Source organism: Moschus berezovskii, chromosome 18 (genome assembly GCF_049115385.1).
Source record: "Moschus berezovskii isolate FMDL1 chromosome 18, NW_MosBer_1.0, whole genome shotgun sequence".
NCBI lineage: Eukaryota > Metazoa > Chordata > Mammalia > Artiodactyla > Moschidae > Moschus > Moschus berezovskii.
The window spans coordinates 5,368,816-5,395,112 of record NC_142477.1 but is presented as its reverse complement, the minus strand read 5'-3'; the positions used below and the strand labels follow the sequence as shown (position 1 = coordinate 5,395,112).

The following is a 26,297-nucleotide window of genomic DNA, read 5'->3' as shown; positions in this document are numbered from 1 at the left end:
TCTTACGGTCTGGTCGTGGGCAAACACCTTCCTGTCTGTCAGCTTCCTTGTGGAGATGACGACCACCCTGCTGGGGTGCCCTGCAGACCTCCAGTCAGGACACCCCTCCGACCACACTATGACGCAGGACATCCCTCAGGTCACACTGTGACCCAGGACACCCCTCCAGCCACGCTATGACACAGGATACCCCTCCAGCCACACTATGACGGAGGCAGACTGGCATCCTGAGCTAGGTACTGGGTTCTGTGCTATCACACAGCATCTCTCCCAGGTGTTCTTATGTCCCACTCTTTAGGTGGAGAAACTGAGACCCAGAGCAGTAAAGTAAATTGTCCGATGTCACACAGCCAGAGAGAGTCAGCGGGGACCCAACCCGGCCTGATGCCACAGGCTGTCCCCTTGGCCACCAAGGTTTCCTGTCTCTGAGCAGTGGGTGAGGGTCAGGCTCTCATCTGGAAAACAGAAGCCCTGGGAGTTTCCAGGAGAGGAAGTTGAATATAGGAAATGTGTTACACATGTGAGGGAAGTAACTAGCTGCCGAAATGGGAATGAATGGTGGGGCCATGGGAAATTAGCCAGGGCTCCTGGCCAGGCTGGAACCCCGCAGGCCTGCCTAGGAGGCCACAGCTGAGGAGCCCTTGAAAGCAGAGGGAGGGGACAGATGCTGTGGCTCCAGTGTGTCCCCGCCCTCCAGCCTCTCCCCCGCCAGACCCCTCGGGCGTCCAGAGGAGCCAGGGCTAGGCAGTGTTGGCGGAAGGACCTGGAGGATGTGGGCCGTGACGGGACAGAGCAGCAGGATGCCCTGTTCCAGGGGTGTCTCCCGAGAGGTCAGCCCCGAGCTGAGTCTTGAGAAATGTAGTGAAGCCAAGCAGGACCCTCTGGGGCCTTCCTGGGACAGACCTCCCCACTCGTGTCATCCACCTGCCTCTTGTCTGTAGAAAGACGTTAGCCAAAGAATAAATGTGGTCAGAGAAATGAGAAAACACGGAGAGAAAGGAAAGCAGTCACGTGAGACAAGATAGTGAGAGGCCAGTCCTTAAACTGAGCGCAGCACAGAGTCGGGGCCCTTTAGATCCTCCTCAGGAGCTGGAGACAGTGCTGTGAGCCCCGCCCCTGGAGACAGTGCTGTGAGCCCCGCCCCTGGAGACAGTGTTGTGAGCCCCGCCCCTGGAGACAGTACTGTGAGCCCCGCCCCTGGAGACAGTGTTGTGAGCCCCGCCCCTGGAGACAGTGCTGTGAGCCCCGCCCCTGGAGACAGTGTTGTGAGCCCCGCCCCTGGAGACAGTGCTGTGAGCCCCGCCCCTGGAGACAGTGTTGTGAGCCCCGCCCCTGGAGACAGTACTGTGAGCCCCGCCCCTGGAGACAGTGTTGTGAGCCCCGCCCCTGGAGACAGTGTTGTGAGCCCCGCCCCTGGAGACAGTGTTGTGAGCCCCGCTCCTGGAGACAGTACTGTGAGCCCCGCCCCTCGAGACAGTACTGTGAGCCCCGCCCCTCGAGACAGTGTTGTGAGCCCCGCCCCTGGAGACAGTGCTGTGAGCCCCGCCCCTCGAGACAGTACTGTGAGCCCCGCCCCTGGAGACAGTGTTGTGAGCCCCGCCCCTGGAGACAGTGCTGTGACCCCGCCCCTGGAGACAGTGCTGTGAGCCCCGCCCCTGGAGACAGTGCTGTGAGCCCCGCCCCTGGAGACAGTGCTGTGAGCCCCGCCCCTGGAGACAGTGTTGTGAGCCCCGCCCCTCGAGACAGTACTGTGAGTCCCGCCCCTGGAGACAGTGTTGTGAGCCCCGCCCCTGGAGACAGTGTTGTGAGCCCCGCCCCTGTAGACAGTGTTGTGAGCCCCGCCCCTGGAGACAGTGTTGTGAGCCCCGCCCCTGGAGACAGTGCTGTGAGCCCCGCCCCTCGAGCTGTTTTCCAGACACCGAAACCCCTGCCCGATCCGAGAACTTAACTGTGTGCTGCCCACAAGATGTGGACCCCAGACCGGATGGAACCAGAAGGCTGGTGATGCTGACCCCTGGTTGCCTCACAATCGGAAGACTGTCCATGCCCTGATCATGGCCCCTGCAACCCTCTGCCCTGGCATAGCCCTCTCCTACGTGATCTCCAAGCAAAACCCAGGGAGTGAGGAGTTGAGTCTTTTGGACATAAGTCCACCTTCTACCCAAGACTGCAGTTTCCCCAATAAAACCGTCTTTCCTGTTACCTAACACTTGTCTCTCAGTATTGATTTCTTGATCGACCTGCAGCTGAACCTGAGTTTGCTAACAGTAGGAGTTTGACATCAGAATAAAGGTCATTCCAAAAACGGGATGAATAAAAGCCCAGACACAGAGTCGGTTTTGTAGGAGTGACCTCAGACCTGCTGCCACAGAAACATACCAGCTCCTGTCCTGCTGGACCACCTGTGCCTCTGACAACGCCCGCCCCCCACCCCGGGCTGGGGACCCCTTCTTAGGAGCCCCCACTTCCTTCCTGCCTCTCATGCAGTCAGGGTGGAGGGGGGACCCTCAGGCTCTGCCTATCAGACATGGAGGCAGGCAGGTGACCCAGGTTCCGCAGGTCAGAAACACACATCAGCACCCCCTCATGGCCAGGGTCACACCTGCTGCCCGCTTTGGGCTCATTCCTGACACCACCATCTGGGGGTGGCTGGCTCCCACCTGCTGCAGACTCAGGGAGCCCCCCTGCCCTTTCCGTTTTTAATTGGCTACTGTTGATTTCTGTATCTATTCTCAAGAACTCTGTCACAGCTTCTTTCAGGAGGAAATCAGCTCACATGTTGTTAACAAGGGGTTGGCTTTTTTCCTTTTGAGATGGATATTTTCCAGACTCCTAAAGTCTAGTTAGAGAACTCATGGTGCTTGAGATGAACCCTCTCAGAACCGTGTGCTTTCCTACTCAGTCACTGGTCACACAGCTTGGACTATAGACTGTGGACCCCAGGGAGGCAGGGCTACAGGCTCAGGCTGGCAGCTGGATCATTGGGACTGTAAGAGTCTCCCCACTTTGGGCAGACCCAGAACAGACCAAAGGACTGCTCCTGCCTCGGGCAGAGCCGGGAGTTGCTGGGACTCATTGGCTCCGCAGTACTGGCCTGCAGACTGTCCAGAGGCCCCCAGTGGCCCCTAAATGCCTTATGTGTGTTAGTCACTCAGTCGAGTCCTATTCTTTGCGGCCCCGTGGACTGTAACTTGCCAGACTCCCCTGTCCACGGGATTCTCTAGGCAAGAATACTGCAGCGGGTAGCCACTCCCTTCTCTCCAGCGGATCTCCCCAACGCAGGGATGGAACCCAGGTCTACCTGCACTGCAGGCGGACTCTACGTCTGAGCCACCCTTGTCAATCTATAAATCCCCGAGATGAGATGTGTGGGCAGAACTGGTGGCCATGGTCAAGTCTCAAGGAGGGGTCTCCTGCTGTTTTGGGGGATAGGGGACCTGGCGGGGACTGGGGGGTTGGGGTGGGGGGGGTGAGTCTCGGCGATCTAGCGCGGACCCCTCCCTGCTTACTGACAGGTGTGCCACCCTGCCTTCATCATGCGTCATATGCAGCCTGTGGAGCGGCGGATCTCCACCCGAGTCAGCACTGAAGTCACCTTCGCCGGGTGGGCTTGTCGGCGCCCAGATCGCCGGGTCCGCCGCCCGGGTCCTGCAGAATGTTTGCTTCTGTAACTAGTTCCCAGCACGTGGGATGCTGCGGCCTGGGACCACAATTGTCAGAGCCGCCCCTCTAGACTGTAAGGTTCGCTCGGCAGGAAGAGGCAGGTAGGTGGTGCAGGTGAAAAAAATCCATCAGGAGAATGAGGGAAACGGCCAGAGGGGTGCAGACCAGGAAGGAAGCCCGCGCACGCTGGGCGGGGCGAGTCCGCTTACAGCGCAGCCCCCCAGCGGCGCGGGCGCGGCGGGAAGGCCGGAGCCTTTGTGATGTCACAGCCCCGCCCACCGGGAGAATGGTTGCCATGGCGACGTAAACCGAAGGCTTTGGGCTCGCGGAGCCCGGGGGTAGCAACTCAGAGGCTTCGGAGCGGGCCCCGGCGTGCGGAGCCGGTGGGTGCGCTCGGGACCTGGGCGGGAGCCACGGGCGGGGTCGGGGCGGACACCTCGCGCGCCCTTCCAAGCCCCTGTCGCAAGGCTCCCTGCTCCTTACTCATCGCATAGCCAGCCGTCTAGCAATCCCTCTTCCCTCCAGGCCCATGCACCCTCGCCACACGCCCGGACGGGCCAGACATAGGTGTGGGGAGGCCCGGCCCTGCTACAAGCCGAGCACCCCGATTCCTTTCGTGGAGGCTGCAGCGGGCATGCGGCTGGAAGGGTGCAAGCTTTGGAGTCAAGAAATCTCGGGCGGGAGTCCCAGCCTCGGCCCTTCCTGGCTGTGTGACTTCGGACAGTTTGCCACTTGGTTTCCTCCTCTGTAGAATGCACACTAGCTCCGCAAATAGTGAAAACAAGCGCCACGGTGGGGCGGAACGCTTGATGAGCCGCCAATGAGTGCCTGCCCTGGTCCTCAGGGAGCTTACATTCTGGGGGAATCAGGTAATCGTCCGTTGTTAAAGGGATACGTCAGCTCTTGGAAACTGGTTAAAGGGAAGAGGATGCTTCTGGGGAGGGGCGGGCCTGAGCGCTGGGCGAGGGTGGGAGGGGCCGAGGCTCGGGCTGACGGTGGGTGGGGGGCTCTGCGGGCAGGACGAGCCCTGGGCTGCTGGAAGCACGCGGGGCAGAGGAGGGAGGCGCTGCGGGTCGGAGCTGCAAGTGTCCTCCTCCTGGTGAGCTTTGGGCAGGTGCCCTCTGTTCTCAGCAGCCGTCGGCGGAGGGCGGGCTGCGGGCTGGACCCACCCGGCTCAGACACTGTCTCTGCCCAGCCTGGGAGTCTCCTCTAGCCGATGTCAGGTTTCTCAGTGCACGCTTCCTCCTCGGCGCCGATGTCGGAGATCCTGCCTCCTATGGTCTCCAAGAGCGTCACTTTCAACAGTAAGTGCCGGGCTGGGAGGGCTTGCGCAGCGTCAGAGGCAGCCTTAGGGGGCTTGGGGCGGCGGGTTCAAGGTGGAGTCAAGGTGACAGCGATTCTAAACCAGGCCAGGAAATCACAGGCTTTGCCAACTTCCCTAGAAACTCCATGCTGTAATCCCTAGGGCTGCTGTAGCCAAGCCCCACCCCAGCCTGGGGCTTAACCCCCAGAGTTTATTGTTTCACAGCTGCCGGGACCTCGAGTCCCCGGCAGGGATGCTTCCATTCTGAGGCAGGAGGGGACCCTGCGCCCTGTGCCCTCTCAGCTTCCGGTGGTTTGCTGGCGACTTCTGGTGGTGTTTGGCTGGCAGAAGCGTCGCCTTGGTCTCTGCCTTCACCTTCACTCCATCCTCAAGTTCGACGAGTGTGTCCGTTATTTCCCCTTATTAAGGCTGTGCACACTCGCCCAGCGTGACCTCACAGAGTTACATCTGCAGCCACTCTCTTTTCAAACAGGGTTGCATGCTATGGCGCCGGGCGTTGGGACTTCAGATCTTCAAAAGCATTCGTTTGAGGGGGGAACACAGCTCACCCCAAGACAGGCCGCAGTGGATGCCGCAGTGGAGGTGGGGCTTGCTCAGCCTTCCTGCAGCCTCAGCTGCTGGCCAGCCCCCTGCGCTGGAGGCCCGCACCTCCTCCCCGGGCTCCCGCTGAGTGGCCGCGGGAGTGGCCGCGGGGCTGAGGGGCAGAATTGGCCACACACCCTCTGCTTTGATTTACTGGTCCTGAGCTTCTGATTCCAAAGGGTGTTGAGAGCCCCCGTGTGAAACTCCACCTTCTTGGAGGCTCCGCTGTGTTCGCTCTCCCTCCAAGCTTGACGCCCGCCGTGCTCACACCTTGCACACATCCACACAAATACACACACAGCCTGTCGTTTTCTCACACCAATGGCCACACAACAGAAACGCTCCCTGTGCTTTCTTCCCCATCAACCCAGATGCTGTGCAGACTGCTGCTTATCAAACCTTGAGCTCCTGTAAACCTAGAGCTTCCAGCAAAGGCGCTTCCACGTGTGCGGGCACCAGTCTCTGTTGGCGGCTGCTGTCCATGGCTGTCCCTCTTACACTGTGTGCTTTACGCCCTCCCTCTTTCTCATCCGCTCTGCTCCGGAGTAAACTGAAAAATGCAGAAAGGTTGAACTGGGGTTCCCAGAAAAAAGATTGCTTTGAAATGTTTACAGATAACAAAATAACTCTAAATGTGCTCACGCAAAACAATGCAACATAATGGTGCTGTTGACGGAAAAAATATTCACAACCTACAAGTTCGGAATTATGTTTCATTCCCTGGGGATACTTGGGCTTCCTCGTGGTAAAGAACCGCCTGCTAACGCAGGAGACTCAGGAGATGTGGGTTCAGTCCCTGAGTTAGGAAGATCCCCTGGAGCAGGAAACAGCAGCTCACCCCAATAGTCTCGCCTGGGGAGTCTCATGGACAGAGGAGCCTGGCAGGCTACAGCCCACGGGGACGCAAAGAGTCAGACCTGACTGAGCACACAGAAAAGTTATGTAGAGAACCGCCTGCTAACGCAGGAGACTCAGGAGATGCGGGTTCAGGCCCTGAGTTCGGAAGATCCCCTGGAGCAGGAAATGGAAGCTTACCCCAATAATCTCGCCTGGGGAGTCTCATGGACAGAGGAGCCTGGCAGCCTACAGTCCACGAGGACGCAGAGTCAGACCTGACTGAGTACACACAAAAGTTGAGTTGTGTTTTGTTCAGTGTGAATTTGCAGGACGTCGCGCCTGGGAGAAACAGTGAGAACTGCGACAAGCAGGGGAGGGAGGAGGCGGGCTGCAGAAGCTCTGCAGGTTGGGCGCAAGTTAGGGAGCCCTGACAGCCAAAAGTTAGTGTTAATGAAAGAAAACCAGAGAGCCCGGGTTAAGGGAGTTAGCGCTTCTCCAAGTGTGGGGAGATGCAAGAGTCTGGGCTCGCTGAAATCATTCCTTGCATGTGCCTGCCACCTCCCTGGGGCCAGTGTCCTTCCTTTTCCATTGGCACTGGTGCCCTGGGATCACAGGTATTGTTCTCCTTCCTGGGTGCCCTGGAGAGCAGGAGTCACTTCAGACTGTGACTTCCTTGTTTATTGATGTGGTGGAAAGTACTCCATTCTCAGAGGGGAGGGTGTTCTGGGCCACGAGCTGGGGATGAGGTGAGGTGCTGGAGGAAGATACAGAGGCCATTGTGGGCCCGTGTGTAGGGCCCTGTGGGCATGGGGAGGACCGTTTGGCTCTGCTGGGATGATGGAGACAGCCCAGGTCTACGAGTGTGTGATGGGGCACCATTCCTCCCACCTTGAGCGGGGGTCGGGGGGAGGGAAATGGCCACAGCTCCATCGAGACATGGCTAGTCTGTGCCCTGGCATTGAGGGCAGAGGACCTTGGTGGGAAGCTTGGCCAGGTGGAGGGGCTGGCCACACCACAGTGGAACCCAGGCTTCCCAGGCACGGCTGGTGGGGGCAGGACTGCAGCACCTCTGCTTCTGGGAAACACAGCCTGTGGCTGGTCCCCCTGTCTCTGGGGGCTCCTGACATCCAGGCCGAACCCGCCTGAGCCTCTTGGGTCCAGGGGTGGATTGGGGGGGAGTGATCACTGAGTGGATGGTGGTATCTCCTGAAGGTGAGACTGGGCAGGGCGAGGGGTCATTCCTGGTGAAGGAAGCTCACTGCCAGGGTCTAACCTGAGCAGGCTGGCCGGGGTGGGGCGTGCTCCCCCATGTCTGCACCTCCCACGCTGGGGACGCCCCCGCCCCGCGTGTAGGCGTCCCTGCCCCCATCCGCTGCTGACTGTAGGGGTGGGGCTGGATGCGGTCCTTTAATTTGGAGATTTAGGGAACATGGTTTTAAGTGACACAGTCTTAGTCTGGGGAGCTGCAGAACCGGGCTGTCCGAAGCCCGGGCTGGCGGCCGCGTGTGGGCGCACCTTCTCTGTGCCTGGCACTGTGCTGGAGTGCAGAGGTCAAGGGCTCAGAGGCAGGTCTGCTCTCAGAGGGTTTGGGGCAGCGTGACCTGCTGCTCTCCTCTCTGCTTCTCGGACAGACCAGGCAGTCCCTGCACAGAGTGCCCCCCACCCCCGCACAAGCTTACTCAGTGAGCCACCCCCCCACCCCACCATCCAGGGCTTTCCTGGGGCGCCCACACCTTCCCCACCCTCCTTCCCCAGCTTTATCTTCTAGTAGCCCTGGCCCCCTCCCCCCACCCGTAGATTGTTATCTGCCTGAGGGCTGGGGGCTCTCTGTTTGCCTCTAAGGCTGCTGTCTTTTCCAAAACCTGGTACACAGAAAGCTCTCAATGAAATTCTGTTAGGCTGCAAGCTTTCCCCAAGGATCAGGACCTTCCGGCACTGCTTTCCAATGCCATGCTGAGCTCAGCTAGAGCGTTTAGATGGGGACGGAAGAAGCAAGACTGCTCACAGATGACGTGATCCTGTATGTGGAGAAGCCCTGAGAAAGCTCTGTGTGCTCATAAATGAATGTAGCAGCATAGGAGAACACAAGGTCAGTACTCAAACGTGAGTTGTGTTTCCATTTTCCAGCCATGAACAGTCCAACTTGGGAATTAAGGGGCAGTTCCATTCATGACGGCACTGAATAGAATGGATATCCAGGAAAGGGGTGATGTCGTGGGCGATGATCAAGCACGAAGACCCGGGAGTCAGTCTCTCCACCAGAATGACTCTCCAGCAGGCAGGCACTGTCAGAACCCCGGACAGGACCTCCCCAGCTTCCAGGAGAGAAGTTAATGCCGAGGTGGGGGGATTCCGGGGGATTCTGGCATTTTGTGGCGTGGCTACCAGCCTCCAGTCCAGCAGCAGTGGGGAGGGCGGCCTGAGTTCCTGGTGTAGCTTGCTGGTGCCAGTGTAGCAGGAAGAAGTCAGTTCTGACCCCATGTTGGAACTGTTTGTTTGACTTGCTTTCCGTCACTTTTGCTATCATAATCATACAGAACGGCCTGCCTCAGAGAATCCTGCCCCTCTGCCTGACTGTTAAGTGCCTTTGTCCAGAACTCTGTCCACCTATGGATGACACATCCCCCTGCCTGGGGCTTGCCATTCTAGGAGATGTTTGTAAGATTAATGGCCTGTTCACGTTGCTTCCTCCTCTCCTGCCGTCTCTGATCTATGAGAGAACCGGCGTCCAGACCCCACTGTGTTGTTCATTCACTCAGTTGTGTCCGACTGTCTGCAACCCCATGGACTGCAGCACGCCAGGCCTCCCTGTCCATCACTAGTTCCCAGAGTTCGCTCAAACTCACGTCCATCGAGTCAGTGATGCCATCCAACAATCTCAGCCTCTGTCATCCCCTTCTCCTCCTGCCTTCCCAGCATCAGGGTCTTTTCGAGAGCCCACGAGATGGTTATTCTGAGGCGCGAGCTACCGTCTCCTCGATCTGCCGGCTCTCTGATTCAAGTCTCTCGTCTCTCAGTTTCACTGGGCTCTCGTGTGGTGAGCAGAGCTAGTTGCACTTGGAAACACCAGGGTGGACAGCAAGGATCATCCTCCAAGTTGGGCTCTCTGATTGCTGAAGGGCCACGCAGAGGCTGGAGCCACTTCCCTGCCACGTCTGTTGGTGGGAGTTTAGAAACGGGACCCCTTCTCTTGCTTTGGAGCAAGAGTCTTAGGAAATCGTTTCTTACAAATTTTATTTATTGATTTATTTTTGGAGAAAACCCAACCCCCATTGCAGCCCCATCGAGGAGCACAGACCCATGCCTTTCTCTTGTGGCACCTGGGCCATGGGAGTTTCTGGAGGGCAGGAGTGCCCAGGTGCTTGGGGCAGGGGGGCGTCGCGCCTGTGCTGTCTGAGCCCACCTCCCGTGTCTCGGTTTCCTCGGTTACCGAGAAGCAGCAGCATCTCCCGTGTCTTGTGGGGACCGCTCCAGAGCTGACCCAGGGAGGCCCGGGGTGGGGTGAGCTCCCGCCGTCCTGGATAGGCGGGAATGGGGGAGATGCTGGGACGAACCCAGACGAAGGAAGGGCGTGTGGACAAGCACCATGGCGGCGAGAAAGGCACCTCAAGGAGGGACCGGGAGCCTGCACAGCGGGCTGGGCTCAGGGCTCAGGGCCGGGGGCCGTGGGGGCTGCTGTGGACAGGCTCTGCGCGGAGGAGAAGGGCCTGGCCGCGTGTCTGGGGATGCGCGAGGCACCGATTTGGCTGAGCTCCAGGCTCCTATAGGGCCTCCGGGGGATGTGTGGTAAGTTGTGGAGCGTTGGGGGAATTCAGTGTTGATTCAGGATCATCTCCACAGACCCAGTGACTGGCGGGTGACGGCAGCCACCCACCTGCTCTCGCTGTGTTGCCTGCCTGCCTCAGGAGGCGCCGTGGTGTCAGCTGACAGGGGAACGGCTGGGAAGGGTCTCCGCGTCTTCCGCTGCAGCCCCCGGAGGCCTGAGGAGGCTCCTAGCAGAAGGGTTAGCTAGGAGGGTGTCAGAGGCTCAGAGCCTGTGGCCTCTGTGAAAAAGCATCCTGCTCTGTCCATAGGAGCAAAGGGGAGGGCTGCCCAGCAGGAGTCACAAGCTGCCATCATGGGTCAGGCACGTGTGCTGGAACTTTTGTGGCCTGTTTTTTGCTCAGTCCTCAAAGTCAGCATAATCATTGCAGGTGTGGGAGCTAAGGGTCATCTGGTAGGTGAGACCCCAGGGCTGGAGCCTCTGAAGTCTCCCTGGTCTGATGCCATGTGCACAGCTCTCACAAGCTGCTGAGTCTTTTGCTGTGGCTGTCACTTTTGTGTCTCCCCAGAGTATGGCCCAGAATCCATGGACAATAGTTCTTCAGTCACTGAAGAAAAGAAGCAGCATGCGAAAAAAGGCAAAGGTAATTCTGGACTTGGGAGTGCACGTCCCATCAGTGGGAGGCAAACGCTCACCCTCAGGCCCCAGATGTCCTCAGATGTAGCTTCTGGTGGGAAGGACAGTGAGAAAAAGTTCCGTTTTCGTTAGAAATTGGATTACTAAAAAAAGAAAAAAGAAATAGGATTACTGAAACCTGAAATAATAGGAATGTAAGCAACAAAGTAGGATTTAGTTTTCCTCCAGTAATGAGGAGTGTGGGAGGCAGGCCAGGGCTCTGTGAGCTCTACCAGAAGCAGTCCTACAAAATCTTCCAGGTGACCAGGTTCTAAGTCTTTCTGCTCCACTATCTTTACTTTCGGGTCTTTCAGCCACAAGGTTGTTGCCTGGTCAAAAAATGGCTGTGGCAGCTCCAGCCATCACATCTGCTTCCAGACAAGGAGAAGGAGGAAAGGGAAGGGCTAACTCAGCCATCCGTGGGAAAAGATCTTCTCCAGAAGCCCCACCAACAGTTTCTTGCCACACTCCATCTGTTATGGGGCCATCAGTATCTGCAAGGGAAGCTGAGAAATGTAGTTTTTCAGTGAGTCGCAAGGTCACCACCTGTTAGGAGATAGAAAGGGATGCATCTGACAGCACATGCCTTGTCCTCTGGGCCCTGCTGTGTCCTCCATGCCTTGGCTTCCTGGACTCCCTCCTGGTTCCTTGGCTGTCCCCACTCCCAGCCCGGCCCCACAAGCCAGTCTGCTCCTCCTGCAGAGGTGTGCAGCTCTGAGCATGTTGCCTGAGCCTGTCCTTCTCTGGCCAAGCTCCCGCCCTGGGGCTGGGCTTCCCCATCCACCCTGCCCATGCCTACTTCCTCCTGCTGTTACTTATCAAAACCCAAACCTGCCTAGAAATAGAGACTGGAGGTCAGTGAACTCGTGTGCTCATCACCAGATCGGAAGCAGACGAGATTTAGCCATGTTTGCTTCACCTGTCCTTCTTCTCTTTTTTCTTTTTTTGTCTTTGGAAGAATATTTTACTGTTTCAAAATTTGTTGTTTCTTTTGAAGTGTAGTTGATTTACCCTGTTGTGCTATATAGCAAAGTGACTCAGCTATACACATATATACATTCTTTTTTATATTCTTCTCCATTATGGTTTATCCCAGGATATTGACTATCTGTGCTGTACAGTGAAAGTGTTACTCAGTCATATCTGACTCTTTGCGACCCCATGGGCTGTAGCCCGCCAGGCTCCTCTGCCCATGGGATTCTCCAGGCAAGAATACTGGAGTAGGTTGCCATTGCCTCCTCCAGGGGATTTTCCTGACCCAGGGATTGAACCTGCGTCGCTTATATCTCCTGCATTGTAAGGTGGGTTCTGTACCACTCGTGCCGCCTGGGAAGCCCTGTTTTGGCTGCACTGGGTTTTAGCTGGGCACACGAGAGCTTTGTCTTCATTGTGGTGTGCGGGGTCTCTAGTTGGCAGCGTGTGAACCCTCAGTTGCGGCCTGTGGGATCTGGTTCCCTGACCAGGGGTCAGACCTGGGCCCCCTCCACTGGCAGCACAGAGACTTAGCCCCTGGACCACCAGGGAGGCCCCTGTGGCGCATGTGAGGCGCCACGTCTGAGGGACGGCGTGAGGTGTCTGTCTTTTTCTTTCTGACTTCACTTCCTGTGATCATCGCTGGTTGCATCCACGTTGCTACAGATGCTGCCAGGATAAACTCCAGATGTTATTTCACTCCTCCAGTGTGCATTTTTCAAATATCAGGATCTTTCTCACACGCCAGAAGCAGATAACCAGGCCATCATCAGACTTTTCCAGTTGTCTCAGGAACGTCTTACCACAGAAGACTTGTTCTCCTCCAAAGTCAGTTGAGATCTGAGCACCTTCAGTCTTGTCTAACCGAGTGGTCTCCGCGCCCTTTCACCCTCTGTGCTTGCCTGGTGGGGACGTGGTCTTACTAACCCTACAGCGTGTCCCTGTAGTGAGCACGTCTGCTCCCTTCCTGGTGGTGTCACTGAGGCTGTGTCTGTGGGCCCTGCATTTCCTCTGGCTCAGCGTTAACCAGGGTGCCTGAGAGAACCTGTGTCTGCCTGTGTGTGCACACACCCCTTCCCGGTGGGCTGTGTGCCTTCAGCTGCCTCCCTGGGAGCCACCTGGGAGCCCTGGGTTCGGCCTGATCCCGCATTGCCAATCCCAGCTGTTCACCCACCAGTTTCTTCTACCCATGATGCTTGCACTGAGCTGAGCATGACATTAAGGGCCAGGGGTCTGCATTGTGGCTTGTCTGTCTGTCTTCACTGAGGTACCATTCCTATGCAGTGCAATGACAAACCTCCAGATTACAGTTTGATCCATTTTGGTAAATGTGTACAACTCTGTGTACAGCCTCCACCCCGTTTGCCATCTAGAACGTTTCCCTCCTTTCTCCCGAGGATGGATGATCGTCTGCTGTCCCCATCAGTTCAGTTCAGTTCAGTCACTCAGTCGTATCCGACTCTTCACAACCCCATGGACTGCAGCACACCAGGCCTCCCTGTCCATCACCAACTCCTGGAGTTTACTTAAACTTACGTCCATTGAATTGGTGATGCCATCCAACCATCCCATCCTCTGTTGTTGCCTTCTCCTCCCACCTTCAATCTTTCCCAGCATCAGGGTCTTTTCAAATGAGTCAGTTCTTCGCAGCAGGTGGCTGAAGTATTAGAGTTTCAGCTTCAGCATCAGTCCTTCTAATAAATATTCAGGACTGATTTCCTTAAGGATGGACTGGTTGGATCTCCTTGCAGTCCAAGGGACTCTCAAGAGTCTTCTCCAACACCACAGTTCAAAACCATCCATTCTTCCATGCTCAGATTCCTTTATAGTCCAGCTCTCACATCCACATATGACGACTGGAAAACCACAGCCTGCCTGCCACCAGCCGGCTGCCGGGCGCCTTTATAGTCCAGCTCTCACATCCACACGTGACCACTGGAAAGACCACAGCCTGCCTGCCACCGGCCGGCTGCCGGGCACCTTTATAGTCCAGCTCTCACATCCACACATGACCACTGGAAAGCCACAGCCTGCCTGCCCCCGGCCGGCTGCCGGGCATCCTCGGAGCCCCTGACGCTCCCCTTCTGTCCTTGTTCATCTCCCCACCGGTGACGGGGCTTCGCTGGCGGCAGGAGCTCCCCTCCCTTCAGCCCCCAGAGCACAGGTCCTGTCTCCCATCCTCTCCCTTCCTTCTTTCGTCCTGCTGGCCGCGTGGGACCCTTTGAGGTGTCTGAGGGCCTGGCTGGTCCAGCGGGTGCTCTGTGACAACCCTTCCTTGCGCACGTGCATCGCCGATGCGTTTGTGGGGAGAGATGGGCTCCGCGTCCTCCTGCTCGTCCACCATCTGCTGTTCTGAGGCTGTTTCCCCCGCTCGTACCAGGAGGACTGGAACTGCTGCTGGGATGTTAAACTTTAGAAGTTGTCACTGAACATCTACCAGAGCGACTGTACCAGCTCACGGCCCACCACCAGGTGTGAGGGCTCCGGTCACTTCGCGCCGCTCCAGCCCTGGGCACCGGCTCTTCCTTTCTGGGTTACCTTTCTGGCATGCCGCTGGGCATGCGTCAGCATCCCATGTTCCCCGTGACCAGCGAGGGGGACGAGCTGTGTTTACGGGCATTGATGATTCTTTGCTATGAAGCACCTGCCTTCGGCCCACTTTTCTACTCGGTTGTCTGTCTCCTTAGTTTAATGATTCCTGGGCTTTCCTGGCCGCTCAATGGTAAAGCATCTGCCTGCTAATGCAAGAGACGCGAATTCAATTCCTAGGTCAGGAAGGGCTCCTGAAGAAGGAAACAGCCAATCTATTCCCGTATTCTTGCCTGGGAAATCCCATGGACAGAGTCCATGAGGTCGCAAAGAGTCAGACATGACTGAGCACATACAAATTTCCTTTTAATTCGAAGATTTTTTTTTTAAATGATGAACCCTGTTTCTTCTAAATCGAGGGTAGTAGGAAAGCAACCATATTTTTAAGCACAAACACACTCACACTCATACATACACACACTCACCCCCCCGCCCCCCCCCCCCCACACACACACCGACACTTCCCATTCATCCAGCAGCGGCACAGCCTGGACTTCCTTCTCCCAGCCTGGACCGGCCTCAGGGACCCTCTGCCTTCCTTCAGGGCCCCCTGCCCGCCCTTCCCACCCCATCCCCCCAGCACAGCCCCAGCCTGCTCACACTGAGGAGCCTCCCAGTGCCTTCAAACTGCAGACCTTTTCCCACTGGAATCCTCGCAGGTGACACTTTCCCAGTTTTATTGTACCAGGACACACAAATCAGGGCCCACCACACATTAGAGGGGAACAGGCGTTGTTACTGGCAGGACCAGTGGGATGTTGGATTTGACCAGGGGAAGCCGCATGCAGGCTCGAGCCAGCAACATCCTCAGGGACTGGGTGGCAGGAGGGGTGGGCACTAGGCCACCGGGAAGAAAGACCCCCCCAACTTGAGACCCCCCCAAGTGAAGGGCTGGGGCGCTGCAGATCCCCAGTGACCCCCAGCCCCAGGTCACCCCCAGTAAGTAGCAAGCTTCCTCATCAAACTTGGAAACTCTGAAGATCCAGCTTCTCTGAGCCTTGGTTTGTCAGATTTAGAAATCACAGCCCAAGACACGCGGTTTAAGTGTGACCTTCAGACAGATGAGGCAGTGAGCATGTCCCTGCACCCCTGGACTGGAATCGCATCTGACCAGGCTTCCCCAGTTCCTCTGGTACCCTGCCTGCCTACACCCCATTCTCCACAGGGAGATGTCCGTCACCCCGAGCGCTTCCCCCTGAGCAGAGCACACGTGCAGGCCCCTACACCCCTCCAGGTGTGCGCCTCTGCCTGTGCCTGTCGCCTGATGGGACAGGCAGCGGGGAGGGGCCAGGCCTGGTCCATCCGTCCCCACCTGACCCTGTCCTCCCGCCCGTTTCCCGCAGGACCGGGAGCAGAAGAAGCTGCAGGTGCATGAAAAGATGACCTACTCGTCCAAGGTGTCTGCCAAGCACACCAGCCTGTGCCGCGAGCTGCAGCTGGAGGGCAAGACGGAGGACCAGGAGGAGCGGACTGAGCAGCTGCGCAGCTTCCACGAGCAGGTGGCCTGGAAGTTCGCCATGACCCAAAGTGCACCCCGTCCCCGCCCGCCGCCCCGTAGTCCCCAGGCCCGCTTTCACCCTTCCTCTATGAGCAGCACTTTTAGAGGGCTTGAGCCATGCGGGGTTGTGGTGCGGTGTGTGTGTGTGGGGGGCGGGTGGTGGGGCAACGGGTCCTCTTCATGCCCGACCTCTGCCTCCCAGGCCGCAAAGATCATTTCCAGATGCACTGCCAGCCTAGCAGCCTTTGAACCTTGGTGCTGCGTGCAGTCAGAGTGCTGACCCGCACCGTGAGCGCAGGCTTGACTGTTGTCAGATGAGGCGTCTCACTCGGCTCGTCTGTCCGGGCAAGTCAGCGTGTCCTGCTGCTGCCTCTTCTGCTGATCACTAGCCTCGTGGGTCCTGGGATTCAGGTCTTCACTCACTGCGTGTAGTGAGAGGGAGCTGTGTGTGTGAACTGTTGTTATTTTCATCACCTGGTAAGAAGTCTGAAGGGCTTCCCTGGTGGCTCAGATAGTATAGAATTTGCCTGCAACACAGGAGACCCGGGTTTGATTCCTGGGTTGGAAAGATCCCCTGGAGGAAGGCATGCAACCCACTCCTGTAGTCTTGCCTGGAGCATCCTGTGGACAGACGAGCCTGGTGGGTGGGCTACAGTCCATGGGGTCACAAACAGTCGGACACGACTGAGGGACAAAACAAGGAAGTCCAGAGTACTAAACATATGCATCAGTGTTCTACCGATGAACTATAAACCAATAAGCTTAAAGAACCAGTTGAGGTCAGGGTCCTGGACCCCTTGGACTACAGGGGCCCTGAATGTGAACATGGAGAGACCCCAGCCTCCACCCCTGACACCGAGGCTTGTTATGTCAAGTGTGGAGCTCTGCCTGTGTCTTATCTCTGCCTCCACCGCCTGTTATTGCTAAGACCCGGGAGCCACAGGGGGCATCTAAGTGGGCAAGACTGGACCCAGCGGGTCTGACTTCCTTGAGCTCAGGACGGCCAGGCCAGGCGTCTCGACTTAAATCAGGCCTCCTGGACCACAGCACGTCCTTCTGGAAAGGAGCGGGTTTGAAGGACAAGGCCAAGAGCCCACAGTTGCATCCACAGTGGAGGCGCCCCAGCCTGTGCTCTCAGAAAGGCCAGGAAAGAGGCTCCGTGGGCCTTGACCCCAACTGCAATGCCTCACTGCTTGCGCTCCAGAAGGCAGCCCTGATACCCACCCCAGCTTCCTCCCACCCGGCTGAACCCTGCCAGGATGGACTTAGCCTCTGGAGGCTTGTGCCTGTGCTCAGATGCCCGGTTGTGTCCAACTCTTTGTGACCCCACGGACTGTGGCCCACCAGGGTCCTCTGTTCATGGCATTTCCCAGCAAGAACGCTGGAGTGGGTGCCGTTTCCTTCTTCAGGGGATCTTCCCGACCCAGGGATCGAACCTGTGTCTCTTGCATCTCCTGCCTTGGCAGGTGGAGTCTTTACCACTAGCGCCACCTGGGAAGCCTTGCTGGAGGCTTAGGGCGCCCCAACTAGAGCTCTTGCTGCCTTGTTTTCTCTCTCACCACCCCCTCCTGTTACTGTCCTGGCCAATAGACGTTTCATCATGACATCCAGCCAGGTGAAACTTCCAGAGGGGCTGTCCAGAGCCTCATTCTAGGGAGAAGGGTGCTACAAGCAAGAGCAACTCAAGTCAGACGCAAGGAAGAACTTCCCACCTGGCCAGACTCCAGCCATGGAGACTGCTCCATATCTGCACAGCCTGGAGGCAGAGCTCGCTCGGTCGCGGTCCCTGTCGTGACCCAGACCTCAGGACCGCCTGGCTCGCGGGTCCCCGGCCACTGCCTGGGGGGGTTGCTCCCACTGCCCGCCCACCCCCAGATGCCTCATGCCTTTCGCTGCAGAAAAGAAGTTGGAGCCCAATGATATCAACAGATACGAGGACCGGAACCGGCAGATGTTTCTCATCCAGGTAGGCCGGCTGCCCCGTGGGCCCCGCGCCCTGTCCCCGTGGGGCCCGCATCATGCCACTCCTGCCCTCAGTACGCCCTGGATATGAAACGGAGGGAGATCCAGCGACTGGAGAGGCTGGCGGCCCAGGAGGAAGCTGAGCTGGAGCGGGCAGAGACGTTCCTGGAGAAGGATGCAGCCCTGTTCGACGAGTTTCTCAGGGAGAACGACCGCAGCTCTGTGCAGGCGCTGAGAACGTGAGCCCCCCGCCCGGGCCTGGCCCAGGCCTGCACGCCCACTACTCCCCCAGCCCGCCTGCAGCGGCCGTGGACGGACCCCTGCCCTCAGTTCAGGCCCCTGCTTGGCAGCTCCCCCGCTTGCAGCCCTGACCGAAGGCGGTGTGGACACTCCCCTGAGCCCCTTCACCTCCGCCCCCCGCCCCCAGGGCTGACAAGGAGCCCAAAGCCAAATGGAGAAGATCCTAGAGATTCGTGAGCTGACCACCCAGATCATGAACATCAAGAGGTGAGTTCAGGGGGCGCACTGGCCCCGCCATGTCTCCCAGAGCCCAGGGAGCTCCGCGCGGCACACCGCTCTGCACCCCGATCATGTCCGGGAGCCCAGGCCCTGCGGGTGACTGAGGCCAGGACACGGGGCAAAGCTCACCCCGAGACCTTTCTGCCCCGGGAGTGGCGGTGACCTGCGGACTGAGCTGTGCTGCCCCACAGGCCGGCCCTCTCGCCTGCGTGCAGGGTCCGGGTCGCCTCCCCTCCGAGGGGCCCAGGGATGGAGCCTGACCTCGCCTGTCCCCTCCCGGGTGCAGCGGAATCTCCGAATTTGAGGACACGCTGCAGCAGCACAAGGTCCACAAGGACTTCCTGTACGAGCCGGAAGTGCCGCCCGGGAGCTGCTGGAGGAGCGGGAGGAGGAGCACTCGGCTCTGAAACAGGCCACGGAGGTGGTAGAGGCCTTCGAGAGCCTGCTGCTGTCCTCAGTGGGGGACAAAGGTAGCAGGGAGAGGCGGGTGCACCCGTGTCCACTGGCCAGACCTCTCCATCCCCCAGAGCCCCCCCCTTCCAGGCCTCTCCATCCCCCAGAGCACCCCCCTTCCAGGCCTCTCCATCCCCCAGAGCCCCCCACCCCCGGGTCAGGTCTCCCCATCCCCCAGAGCCCCCCCAACCCCACTGCTCAGCCCACACAATCTGGGAAGTCACTGGCCAGCTCTCCAAGCACTCCTGCCGCTTGGGGAGACCACGGGCAAGTGCCTGGGACCCTGAGACTCTCCTGGCTTCCCACAGGACTAGAGACCAAGGGGAAGCTGAACTCCAGAGGTATGTGGCGGCCCCCGGCTGGAGGGGCCCCACTCTGGGCTGTGGGGATGGGCAGGTGGACAGGCCCCCTCTGCTTCCACCAGAGGGGCAGGCAGAGCCTCAAGAAGCCTGCCAAGCTCCTGCAAGTGATGCAGCTTAGCCAGGCACTGTCCACGACTGTCAGCCAGCAGCAGAGCACCCTGCCCAGCATGCCCAGCGGGGTGGAGTCCAAAAGGTGAGTGGGCATGGGGAGGGGGTGATGGAGGAGACTGGCCTGCTGGGGAGCGGCACCCAGTGGCGCCAGCTCAGAGTGCCTGGAACCAGCCTGGAGGGTCTAGAGTTAAACGTAAGCCTGAAAATAGAGGTGTTTCCTGAGCAGACACTTACGTTCGTGTGATTTGGTGAACCTGAGCTTGGGGTGGCCCACGTGGGTGCTGCTGGGACAGTCAAAGGTGCATGGCGGAGGCAGCCGGGGTGGGGGGGTACTTGGGAGAGGACCAGCCTGCCCGGACCCTCAGAGTCCAGAGTGATGGCCGGGGGGCTGGCAGAGCCCCTGAACCTTGAAAGGGAAGCAGGAAGTCTGGATTTTCATATAAAACACCCCAAACTTTAATTATGACAGTTATTTTCAAGTCTTATGCAAAACACGATAAGGGACAAACCAACCGACCAGCTCCAGCTCTGGTTACTCACCCCGTAGCCTCTGTAAGACCCCCTCAGGGACCACCGAGCCGCCCTGGGGCCTGTCCTGAATGTCTTCCTGTGATTCCCTGACACCGCCCCCCCCCCCCCCACACACACGCCGTGATGACTGACCGCAGGACACGCCTGCCCCACCGCCGCCTCCGGGGCCCCCTGCTCCTCCAGCACAGTCACTGTACACCCCAGCCTCTCTGGGGGGGCTCCCCACAAGGTGCGGAGGGGCGGGGGCGCCTGGCAGCCAGGCAGGGCTGCACCCTGGCCTTGCCTCAAGTCCGGGGCTGCAGAGGCCAGGAAGTTTCAGCAGGGTGCCGACACAATCAGACCTGGGTCTTGTACCTTTTTTTCTGATTTTGTGGTGCACGTGGCGGATCACCAAGCGCACAGGCCAGGCACGTGCAGAGGTTAGCTCTGGTCCCCGTAACCCCTCCGCGCCAGGCTGTGGTCTCCAGCTCTGGGATCGGATGTGCGTGCCTCCTCTGGCGAGGTGCCCTCAGCCTTGGAGCTCCCGGCAGCAGGGAAATTCCCTGGAAGCAGAGGTCGGGGACCTCTGCCTGCCAGCCCCGTGACCATGGCCACCGTGCACATCTGGGCAGGTCGCGGGCCGCACAAGGCACTTGGCTGGGAGGGCGAGTCAGAGGTAGAGTCCAGCCTGGCCCCAGGCTGTGTCCTCTTGGAAGAAGGAGTCTCAGAAGGGTGCCTTCCAGGCCAAGAGTGACCTTGGGCAGGTGACTGGCTTTCTGACGGCAGGGCTCTCGTGTGCCGATTCGGTGGCATCTGTGTGCGTGGGGCCCCCTGGTGGCTCAGATGGTAAATCCGCCCGCCAGTGCAGGGGATGCAGGTTCAGTGCCTGTTCTGGGAAGATCCCCTGGAGGAGGAAACGGCAACCCCCTGCAGTATTCTTGCCTGAGAAATCCCATGGACAGAGGAGCCTGGTGGGCTCTAGTCCACGGGGTCGCAGAGTCGGACAGTAAAGTCAGCGTGCACACAGGCTGAGGCACAGGCCTGGCGGTGTCCTCGCCGTCGGCGGGGTCCTGTGACGCCAGCTCTGCGCTCCAGGAAGGCTGAGCTGGGGCCTCGGAGGTCTCGGCCCAGCCTCCTGCAGCTGCAAGCCGGCCTCACTAGCTCCGGGGGCGGCAGAGCCTGCGTGTCCATACAGGGTGCAGGCTGGGAGGCGTGACGGATGCAGGACTGAGGTTGGCCAGGTCCCCCCAGTGCTTGCAGCCCTCACAGCCTTCCCTGTGGCCACTGGGCTGTGCGTGTCCAGCAAGGTCCCTGACGTGTGGTGTGGCACAGCAGCTGTCAGAGGGGCCAGCGATGACACGTGCTAAGGAGGGAGCGGGGCAGGGAAGGCCCAGGTGGGAGGGAAAGAGCGGGGACCAGAGAGGGGCCTGGCAATGGGAGCCGTGGGTCTGAGGTCGGGTTGGCTCCTGGATCTCAGGAAGGAGCTGCTGGGGCTGGCAGCCTCGAGGTGGGAGCTGCGCTTTATTCTAACCAGAGTGAGAGGGACTGACCGGGCGTGTTGTAACTGGGGCCACAGGAGGCTGGGGCCACGGCCTCGGCTGCTGGGGGGGACAGAGGACTGGATGAGGGCTGGTTGGGGAGGTGCCCCAGGCCCCGACCCCGTGCCCCCGCAGGTCCAGCTCCACCCTCCCTGTGAAGGACGATTTCGACAGCGACAATGGGGAGGTGAGTGCCTGCTCCCGTGGGGCTGCGGGGCTGGGCCTGCTGACCCGGGGCCTCACCCGGCTCTGCTCGCAGGAGCTGGAGCTATGCTTCACAGACCCGCAGCAGCTCCTTGACGTCTTCACAAAGCTGGAGGAGAAGAACCTGTCCCTGGAGATGGAGGAGGCCCTGGAGGAGCTGAGATTCACCCTGAAGAACACCCAAACCCGCATGTAGGTCTCAGGCAGGGCTCCACGGCCCAGTGCCCACCCTGCCCTGTCCATGGTGCTGGCCCTGCTGGCTCTGGGGAGAGGCCGTGTCCTCTTGGGCCCGGAGATGAGGTTCAGAGTGGGCCAGGCGGGTGGAGCCCTGAGGGGCTGACCTCTTTCCACCCTGGAGCAGCCTGCAGTCGGAAGGGGGCATCTCCACGGACACCCCCCAAGGTGGTTCTGTAATGATTATTTTACTGGTTCAGCAGTAAAGAATCTGCCTGCAATGCAGGAGCTGCAGGTTCCATCCCTGAGTCGGGAAGATCCCCTGGAGGAGGAAATGGCAACCCACTCCAGTATTCTTACCTGGAGAATCCCATGGACAGAGGAGCCTGGTGGGCTACGGTCCATGGGGTTGTAGAGTTCAACATGACTGAAGCGACTGAGCACACGCGCGTTTATTTTACTAATGATTATAATGATTAGCACTGTTATTTGTTATTTAATAGTAGTAATATGATCCAAGCTACTTGACTCTCCAGCCTTCGTCATGTAGTGTTTCCTGCCCAGCGTTGGCTCAGAGTAAGTTTTCTGGAACAGAAAGAGGCATCAGTTTTATTAGCCTGTTTGGGCAGCGTCTGGCTCCAGGTGAGGCCAGCTGGGAGCAGGGGATCACCGCTTTACTCCCGAACCTTGAGTAAGCACCCACTCTGGGTCAGGCCGGGGTCTGGGCCCTTCATAAATAAGGTAAACCCTGCCCCATGAGCTGGCAGCCCAGGGGAGCCAACTTCAAGGCGCGCAGATTTGCCTTGTGGGTAGTAACACATGCTAGGGGCAAAGGGTCCTATGAGGAAGAGGTTGAAGTGGAGGTTGGCGGCAGATGGGAGAGGGCAGGGGAGGCTCCCAGGGAGGGTGTCCTTTCAGCCATGGACTTCCTGAGTGATGGGACACCACAGGGAATCTTGGGGGAAGAGGGAACCGCATGCAAAGGTCCTGAGGTGGAGCCAGCCCACAGCTCTGACTGCTTGTGTGCTCACGTCCTGTTGACCAACATCCTGCCTTGGATAATTTCCTACCAAGAGTCTCCAGAATAATGCTGAAACACGAGGTCTCAAGAAAGACTGTGTTTCCTGCCAGTGCAGGAGGTACAACAGACTCGGGTTCAATCTCTGAGTCGGGAAGAGCCCCTGGAGAAGGGAATAGGTACCCACTCCAGTATTCTTGCCTGGAGAGTCCCATGGACAGAGCAGCCTTGCAGACTCCAGTCCAAAAGACTGGACTGGGGTCGAAAAGAGTCGGATGTGACTGAGCACACACACAGTGGGGAAAAGGCATCTTTTTATCCCAAACACCTGGGAAAGAAATAGAAGAATAAAATTACCCGCCCCCCCCCAATCTGGTCCATGTAAAAGGGGCCCTGGCTGCAGGGTCACTCGTGTCCAGGCACTGGACGCAGAGGAAGCTCTAAGGAGCAGGCTGGACTCTTGGCAGTCATGCACCACTGGGAGATGGCGCTGCTGACTCTGCAGTGGACACTCAGGGTTGAGGGGATGTCCAGCCTCTGTTCTTATCCTGGGTGCCCTGCTTGCCTCCCATAAGGGCCCAGGCCTTGAAGGAGGGTGTGTGTGAGCTGCAGGTGGTCCACCTGGCCACCCACCTCTGAAAGCCTGGGAGGGCTGGCAGGACCATCTCCACCCCCCTCGCACTCAGGCTCCTGGCCTCAGGCCCACAGCCATGGGGCTGCATCCTGGAGGGCTGCCAGGGGCGGAGGCCTGTACCCCGCCACCCGTGCTCATGACAGAGGGCAAAGGAGCCGCTCCCGTGGCACTTTGCCTAAACACAGGAAAATGTCGGTGGTTCTGCTCACCTGGGCGGAGCCTCAGAACCACCATAGGGAAAGGGGCACCTCTAGACCCCACAGGCACAGCTGGCTGAGTGACTAGGGTCCTGCTCACTCTGGTCAGGACTGGCATGCCGCTGCCCACACTGATCAGACCCATGCCAACCATAAGAGCCAGGGTTTCTGCTTCAGAAACCCCAGCAGACAATGCATGTCTGCCATGACAGACTTAAGAAAAATTTAATATGTTTCATATAAAAGGTGATTGTTGCAATCCTATTCCTAGTGAAAGTGAAAGTTAAAGTCACTCAGTTGTGTCCGACTCTTTGCAACCCCATAGACTATACAGTCCATGGAATTCTCTAGCCCAGAATACTGGAGTGGGTAGCCTTTCCCTTCTCCAGGGGATCTTCCCAACCCAGGGATCGAACCCAGGTCTCCCACATTGCAGGCAGACTCTTTACCAGCTTAGCCACCAGGGAAGCCCCTAAGAGGATTAAAAACTTGGGCTCGGAAAACCCTGTCCAGTGAATGTCCACAGCAGCATTGTTCCCAAGAGATTAAAGGTAGAATCTGCCTAATGTCCACTGAAGAATGACTCTGGCAAAGCCTGGTCTCCCACGTGGTGGACCACAGTGGTCGTAAGAAGAAACGAGGCTCTGACCAGGCACGTTACAGGAGAGACAGACCTGAAAACACAGTGCCGGGTGAAAGAGCCAGACACAAAGGGACAGACTCCACGGGGCTCCGTGTTTATGTCCAGGAGAGACGGAGTGGAGGGGGTGGGCGAGAGTGACCAGGGGCTTCTCTCCAGTTAATGACACTGTCCTGAAATTAGATTATGATGGTCATGAAAAAAAATGGACATTTCGAAAGAATTTTATGGTGAATTCTATACCTCGATAAGGCAGGTTTGGGTTTTCCATATTTTTTTTTAGCATGGATTGTTAAAGATGTTAGATTTCCCCTGCATCTCACCAGGGCCTCTGAGGCTGGGGCTCTTGGCCCTCAGCATGCGGCAGGGCCAGCAGGCTCAGAGGTGCTGCTGCCCTTCAGGGACTGGGAGGTGAACCAGCTGAAGCAGTGACGTCCATTGCCAAGGAGGAGGAGATGGCCGCAGAGCTGGAGCTCAAAGCCCACGTCTTCCATTTTGGTGAGTTCAAGGGTGATCAGGAGGTAAGGACCCTGGATGGGCAGATGGCAGCGGTGGGCACGTGGTCATAGCCCCAGTGGAGGGTGAAGTCATCCTCGCCAGAGGGGCCTAGACCACGGGAGAGCCAGCCCGGAGGCACGTGGTTCTCCGGGGCTGCCGTGGTCCTTGCCACTTGCCAGGCTCTGGGCTTGACCCACGGGCACCACTGGACATGGCCCTTGGCCCCAGATCAGAACCAGCTGTGTGTTCACGCCCCATGAATGGGCAACACCCCTCCTCCATCCCTCCTTCCTTCCGTGAACTCATCTGCTTCCTAAACACTCAGTGCGTCTGGAAGTGACCCTGCAGGGAGGCAGGCAGGCACGTCCCCAGCCAGGCCGGGAGGGTGAGAGGACTCAGAGCATAACAGAATTAGAAGAAACTAATTTGAAATGATGCATTGTTTCTACCCTGACAATCTGAACACAAAAGAACTAGTGGGAACTGCAAAGATCGGGGGGGGGGGGGGCAGGCTTTTAAGAATATTTTAGGTTGGCAAATAATAACTAGTATGCTTTAAATTTTAACAATTTTTATTCTGATAAAAAATATCCTTTTCTAGAAGGCTTCCAGTGTGGCTGCCTCCTGCTGGAAGCCTTGGATGATGGAATCAGGGCACTTCCTGTCTGTCTGTACAGGACCCTGGGCTCAACTCTAAGGAATCCCTGGGTCTCCCCTGGATCCTAGCCACCGCTTGCCAAAAGATACTGGTAACAGTTTTATTCTGGCGATTGAACTGTTTAATGACAAAGATTCTTTCAGTTTCCTGATATGGGCGACATGTGGAGCCCAGTGATGATGATTTCTTTAAGAGACACGTGCCAGCTCCTACACAAGGGTGAGTCCCCTGTCCAACGATGAGGGACCCTGCCTGGGTGTGACCTGTGCCTCCAGGGAGAGCAACTTTATGCTAGTTTAAACCTGACTGAATCTGAAGCTGAAACTCCAATACTTTGGCCACCTCATAAGAAGAGTTGACTCACTGGAAAAGAGTCTGATGCTGGGAGGGATTGGGGGTGGGAGGAGACGGGGACGACAGAGAATGAGATGGCTGGATGGCATCACCGAATCGATGGACATGAGTTTGAACTCCGGGAGTTGGTGACGGACAGGGAGGCCTGGCGTGCTGTGATTCATGGGGTCGCAAAGAGTCGGACACGACTGAGCGACTGAACTGAACTGAAACCTGACCAAGTTCTGTCTACATGGTAGATTTAGACCTCTCTGTCTTGTCTAGGGGCTTCCCTGGTGGCTCAGATGGTAAAGAATCCGCATGCAGTGCAGGAGACCTGGGTTCGATCTCTGGATCGGGAAGATCCCCTGGAGAAGGGAATGGCAACTGACTCCAGTATTCTTACCTGGAGAATCCCATGGACAGAGGAGCCTGGAGGGCTACAGTCCATGGGGTCACAAACAGTCAGACGTGTCTGAACGATGAACACTTTGACTTTTCAATCCTGTCTGCACTGATTATGTTTAGACAAGATTGTGTGCTTTCTACGATGAGAATATTTCCACCTGACCACGTCCTGTGT

General features: G+C 58.0%; 1 pseudogene across 1 annotated transcript; it reads left to right on the top strand.

Annotated features, from left to right (window-relative positions):
* The first annotated feature begins 4,069 nt into the window (after nucleotides 1-4,069).
* LOC129553124 (cilia- and flagella-associated protein 100-like) lies at nucleotides 4,070-24,794 on the top strand (annotated as a pseudogene). The gene is made up of 13 exons (XR_016039657.1): nucleotides 4,070-4,532; nucleotides 4,859-4,967; nucleotides 8,305-8,495; nucleotides 10,738-10,812; nucleotides 15,749-15,904; nucleotides 16,106-17,869; nucleotides 17,941-18,104; nucleotides 18,293-18,372; nucleotides 18,671-18,854; nucleotides 19,146-19,392; nucleotides 21,494-21,545; nucleotides 21,618-21,754; nucleotides 24,552-24,794. The product of XR_016039657.1 is annotated as a cilia- and flagella-associated protein 100-like (transcript).
* Nucleotides 24,795-26,297: the final 1,503 nt, after the last annotated feature.